Source organism: Pseudophryne corroboree, chromosome 1 (genome assembly GCF_028390025.1).
Source record: "Pseudophryne corroboree isolate aPseCor3 chromosome 1, aPseCor3.hap2, whole genome shotgun sequence".
NCBI lineage: Eukaryota > Metazoa > Chordata > Amphibia > Anura > Myobatrachidae > Pseudophryne > Pseudophryne corroboree.
Genome location: NC_086444.1, coordinates 762,233,931 through 762,240,379, shown reverse-complemented (window position 1 = coordinate 762,240,379; position 6,449 = coordinate 762,233,931). Strand labels below are relative to the sequence as shown.

At 38.3% G+C, this 6,449-nt stretch overlaps 2 pseudogenes; one reads left to right on the top strand and one right to left on the bottom strand.

The window, feature by feature from the left end:
* Positions 1 to 379: 379 nt before the first annotated feature.
* LOC134948126 (5S ribosomal RNA) lies at positions 380 to 499 on the bottom strand (annotated as a pseudogene).
* A 5,590-nt stretch (positions 500 to 6,089) lies between these two features.
* LOC134948124 (5S ribosomal RNA) lies at positions 6,090 to 6,209 on the top strand (annotated as a pseudogene).
* Positions 6,210 to 6,449: the final 240 nt, after the last annotated feature.

The window sequence follows — 6,449 nt, the reverse complement described above, 5'->3', positions numbered from 1 at the left end:
TGATCCTCCGTGAACCATGTAAATAGAGAAGCAAAAACGATGATAAGTGATTGTAAAGGAATGTGTTCATCATATTAACAGTTCCTAAAGTAATTCATCATATCACTGGGTATATATACTTAGTAAAGTGCATTAGTGTGCTGATTAAAATATATAAATAAATATATTGAATCCGGATATATATTCTTAATAAAGTGCTAATTTAAATAGACATATAAATATATAAATAAATAAATATATAATTATTAAGGTAGTTAATGTATACAGTACAGACAGTGTTACTTAGAGGTGTGAAGTACTAAACAAGGCTAGGGATAAGTTCATATATGTGCAATTGCAACATTGACTAGCTCATGTAGGCTTTTAATATGTAGTTTTTTATTTACAGTACCTGATATTCCCAGATGGTCTCCCTAGTCTGGTACTGATCAGGCCCGACACTGCTTCGCTTCCAAGATCGGGCGAGGTTGGGCATTTCCAGTGTGGTTTGACTGTAATAATTACTTACCATACATGTGTCATATTGCAAATTAGGAAGTGGTAGTGGAGGGGTTGGGGTGGTTTGGGGGTGGGGGGGGGGGGGGAGGTGGAGCAAAGGGAAACAACACTGGTGGAGAAAACGGCCGTGAACATATGTCTATAAATAATTGGAACAAGTGATTACAGTGAGGTATAGATGAAGAGGGTTGGATTCCAACCGTAATGATGGCACCATCGGGTTCACAGGAATGGAGCAATTTCGTAATAGTCATTGAACCCCTTCGGGTGGAGTGTCTGCAATTTGAAGATCCAGAACATCTCTCTGCGTGAAAGTTTATTCGCCAAGTCTCCACCTCTTTCACCCAGCTTTACTAATTCAATAGCCTTAAAGGTTAAGGCCTCCGGGTTGGAGTTGTGTGCCACCTTGAAATGTTTGGATACAGCGTGATTCTCCATTTGATTCTTTATGTTGCGGATATGTTCCTGAATCCTTATTTTCAGTGGTCTCTTCGTCTTTCCTACGTACTGCTTACCACACTCGCATTCCAAGAGATAAATGACTGATTGGGTATTACAGTTAATGAAGTCTTTGATTTTGTACACTTCTTTCTTCTCTATGTCTGTGAACGTTTTTCTGACTGGATGGAGGTACCTGCAGATATTACATCGGCCGCATTTAAAAGATCCAGTGCATTTTGGTAACCGCGTGTTTTCTTCAGATTCCTTCCGTAGCATGCTTGGTGCTAAGACATCCTTAAGGTTCTTGGATTTTCTGAAGATTATCTCGGGGCGGGGAGGCAGAAATTCTTTGAGGACTGGGTCCATTAATAGGATGCCCCAGTGTTTGTTAAATGAGTCTTTGATGGATTTCTCATGGCGACTGTATGTTGTAATGAATGAAACGGAATCTTTTTTCTTTTCCTTAGGTTTGTATTCAAGTAATGTTGTTCTCTCTAGTGCTTTTGCTTTAGAAGCTGCTTCTTCCAAAATGTTAGCAGGGTATTCTTTATCCTCAAATCTATTTTTGTATTTCTCAATTTGTGTTTCGCATTCTTCCTGGTTACTGCAGTTTCTCTTTATTCTGTTGAATTGGGAGAAGGGGATATTATTTTTCCATTTCTTTAGATGACTACTTTTATAGTGAAGGTAACTATTTGTGTCGACCGGCTTGATGAAGTTCTTGGTTTCAATCCTTCCATCCTTCCCCTCTAAGATCAGATCGAGGAATTCAATGGATTCTTCCTCGATTTTCGATGTAAAAATAAGATTAAAATCATTCTTACTCAGGAAGTCCATGAATTTGTAAAACCTTTCTTCTGTGCCATCCCAGATGATTAAAATGTCGTCTATGTAACGACGGTAAAAAATCAGATGGTTCTTAAAATCATGATTGCCGTAAATAAAATTCTTCTCCCAACTGCCCATAAAAAGATTGGCGAAACTCGGTGCAAAAATCGTCCCCATAGCGGTCCCACATCGCTGCAGATAAAAGTGATCTAAAAATTTAAAATAGTTGTGTTGCAGAATAAAAAACATAACATCACAGATAAAATCTTTGTGAATCGTTGTTAGTGAGGTATCAGTTTCCATGAAATCTCTACATGCAAGTACTCCTTTTTCGTGGTTAATGCAGGTGTAAAGCGACTGAACATCTATTGTTGCCCACTTAAATGTGTTTTTCCATTCATGGTCTTTTATAGAGTTCAACACAGCGGTAGTATCCTTCAGGTATGATGGTAGTTCTTTGACATAAGGTTTGAGGAAGACATCTATATATTCTGATAAATTGGAAGTAAGTGAATCAATACCCGCCACAATAGGTCTTCCGGGCGGGTTTTCCAGATTTTTGTGAATTTTAGGCAGAAAATAGAAGATAGGGGTAATGGGGTCCGTTTTCATCAGAAATTGGAACTCTTCCTTGGTAATAACGTCTGTGCGTAGACCGCGCACCAAAAGTATTCTCAATTCATCAACAAAAGTATTTTTGGGGTCACTAGATAATTTGGTGTATGATGTCTCATCTTCAAGTAGTCTCTGTGCCTCGTTGATGTATTTTTGGCGGTCCATGATGACCAAACCCCCCCCTTTGTCAGCTTGTTTTATCACAATTTCTTGGTTCTTCTGTAGTTTCTTAAGAGCTTCTTTTTCACGGTTAGTGATGTTCCTCTCTTTAATTGTGTCCAGGTTGGTTTCACATAGATCCTTTTTTACCATTTCATAGAAGATATTCACATTACTACCTTTTGACTCTAACGGATAAAATTTCGAGGTTGGTTTTAGACCTGACTTGGATTGATTTTCATAGTTACTGATAACAGCATCCTCTTTCCTTAAAAAATGTCTTTTTAATGTTAGTTTTCTGATGAATTTATTTAGATCGATAAAAGTTTCAAATTTGTTGAGACCTCCCGTGGGTGCGAAAGTGAGGCCTTTGTTGAGTAAGGATATTTCCGGTTGTGACAATGTATGTTTTGAGAGATTAAAGATTCCTTTTTCCTTTATGTCCATCAATTTAATGTTCTTTTCTTGTTTTCTCTCCCTCCTACCGCCCCGTCTTCCTCTTCTTCTGTATATCTTCTTTTCAGAGGTGATGCCAAGCGTATGTCTTCCTTCAGGGAGTTTCTTGGGGCTTCTTTTGGTCTTGTTCCTGTTCTTTGGGCCAAAAAAGTCTGATCGCTATTGGAGTTTATTCTTTGTAGTGTTGCGAATCTGTTCTGCATCCTTAGGGTAGGAGATGGTGTGTTTATTTCTTGATTGCGTGACGGTTTCCCTTTAACTGGTACAGTTTTCCAGTACTGTCTGTCTGTTTGATTAGATTGTTGATTTATGGTTCCAAACCTGCTCCAATGTTTTACTTTTCCCTGTTCATAGTCTGTTTTGTCCCTGAGAAATTTTTTCTCCTTATTCTTTGTGACCTCTTCTTCAATGTGTTCCATTTTCCTATTAAGAACCTTTTCATTAATTTTGTAGTCCTCTTTGTCTTTAAATGGTTCAAGTTCTGTTTCTTTGCACTTGATATTCTTTTCCAATTCTAGGAGGGAGTTCTTTTTTTCCTCAACCAAAAGTTTCATTAGGTCAATGGAACAGTTGTGTAATGTTTTATCCCATTTTTCTAAAAAGGCTGCATCAAGGTTGCCGAATGTGGGTTGCTTTAGAAGTCTAAGCCCCCTAGGTATTCTGTTCACCGTGATATAGTGTTCTAAACCTTTAATGTCCCACCATGTTTTCACTTCTTTGGTGAGGAGTCTTTCAATACCCCAAAAAAGATCATCCAAATTACATGGTGGGGAGGTTTCATTGGATTGTTCTTTTTCATTAAATATTTTTTGGCACCAATTTTGTCGTTTGGTTGCCCGATCTGAGTTTCTCCACATTTTTAAATTAATATTGTAATAACACCAGGCCGCAATAAAAGGTTACCAGAAGTAAAACGGAAATGGGGGAGTTATTGCGCCACTTGTGTTTAACAATTATTAAAATAGAAAATATAAAACATGTGAAGTTAAAAATAGACACTCCCTAAAAATTCAAAAGGGTGTCAGCTGGCCCCTATACAAGGATGGTAATTCCCTGCAATGTACAAGGATTTAAAAGAAAGGGGGGGAGGGGGAATAGCGACCAATGGTGTCTTAAAAACTCACAATAAAAGGTATAGAATATAAGAACAATTTATTCACATAAAATAGGGTATTCACATAAAATTTGTTGCATAAAAATAACAGGTCTCTTTAAAAAATGGGATAAAAACAATTTACACAGTTCTACGTATATTACCAGTTAAAAGAACAAATAAAAGAATTATAACTTAACTGGATGTAGGTCACTGTCAGGTTGTCCAACGCGTTTCGTCACACAGACTTCATCAAGGGGTATTTAACAGAGTGGGACCATGCCTCTATTTATACCAGTGGTAATCTAGTGGTAATTATGACATCACTTCCTGTTTGTACAGGATGTTTGCAGTACAGGCTGTGATTTAACTAATTTCTAGTCTTATATACTCTGAACAGGTATTAATATATAGTGCAATGTATATTATATAATCTTAAAGTAGGTTTGGAGCATGAAACGGATAGAAACAGTCGTTTTTATGAAGTGCTGGCGGCTTCTCCGCCACACTTCCGGTATTCGGGCGTCGCGTCACTTCCGCCCCACTTCCGGAGCCCCGACCGCGCATGCGTCCGCGGCTTCAGCAGCACAAGTTCTTCCTAGAGGCCAGTAGTATTTACGGCAATCATGATTTTAAGAACCATCTGATTTTTTACCGTCGTTACATAGACGACATTTTAATCATCTGGGATGGCACAGAAGAAAGGTTTTACAAATTCATGGACTTCCTGAGTAAGAATGATTTTAATCTTATTTTTACATCGAAAATCGAGGAAGAATCCATTGAATTCCTCGATCTGATCTTAGAGGGGAAGGATGGAAGGATTGAAACCAAGAACTTCATCAAGCCGGTCGACACAAATAGTTACCTTCACTATAAAAGTAGTCATCTAAAGAAATGGAAAAATAATATCCCCTTCTCCCAATTCAACAGAATAAAGAGAAACTGCAGTAACCAGGAAGAATGCGAAACACAAATTGAGAAATACAAAAATAGATTTGAGGATAAAGAATACCCTGCTAACATTTTGGAAGAAGCAGCTTCTAAAGCAAAAGCACTAGAGAGAACAACATTACTTGAATACAAACCTAAGGAAAAGAAAAAAGATTCCGTTTCATTCATTACAACATACAGTCGCCATGAGAAATCCATCAAAGACTCATTTAACAAACACTGGGGCATCCTATTAATGGACCCAGTCCTCAAAGAATTTCTGCCTCCCCGCCCCGAGATAATCTTCAGAAAATCCAAGAACCTTAAGGATGTCTTAGCACCAAGCATGCTACGGAAGGAATCTGAAGAAAACACGCGGTTACCAAAATGCACTGGATCTTTTAAATGCGGCCGATGTAATATCTGCAGGTACCTCCATCCAGTCAGAAAAACGTTCACAGACATAGAGAAGAAAGAAGTGTACAAAATCAAAGACTTCATTAACTGTAATACCCAATCAGTCATTTATCTCTTGGAATGCGAGTGTGGTAAGCAGTACGTAGGAAAGACGAAGAGACCACTGAAAATAAGGATTCAGGAACATATCCGCAACATAAAGAATCAAATGGAGAATCACGCTGTATCCAAACATTTCAAGGTGGCACACAACTCCAACCCGGAGGCCTTAACCTTTAAGGCTATTGAATTAGTAAAGCTGGGTGAAAGAGGTGGAGACTTGGCGAATAAACTTTCACGCAGAGAGATGTTCTGGATCTTCAAATTGCAGACACTCCACCCGAAGGGGTTCAATGACTATTACGAAATTGCTCCATTCCTGTGAACCCGATGGTGCCATCATTACGGTTGGAATCCAACCCTCTTCATCTATACCTCACTGTAATCACTTGTTCCAATTATTTATAGACATATGTTCACGGCCGTTTTCTCCACCAGTGTTGTTTCCCTTTGCTCCACCTCCCCCCCCCCCCCCCCCCACCCCCAAACCACCCCAACCCCTCCACTACCACTTCCTAATTTGCAATATGACACATGTATGGTAAGTAATTATTACAGTCAAACCACACTGGAAATGCCCAACCTCGCCCGATCTTGGAAGCGAAGCAGTGTCGGGCCTGATCAGTACCAGACTAGGGAGACCATCTGGGAATATCAGGTACTGTAAATAAAAAACTACATATTAAAAGCCTACATGAGCTAGTCAATGTTGCAATTGCACATATATGAACTTATCCCTAGCCTTGTTTAGTACTTCACACCTCTAAGTAACACTGTCTGTACTGTATACATTAACTACCTTAATAATTATATATTTATTTATTTATATATTTATATGTCTATTTAAATTAGCACTTTATTAAGAATATATATCCGGATTCAATATATTTATTTATATATTTTAATCAGC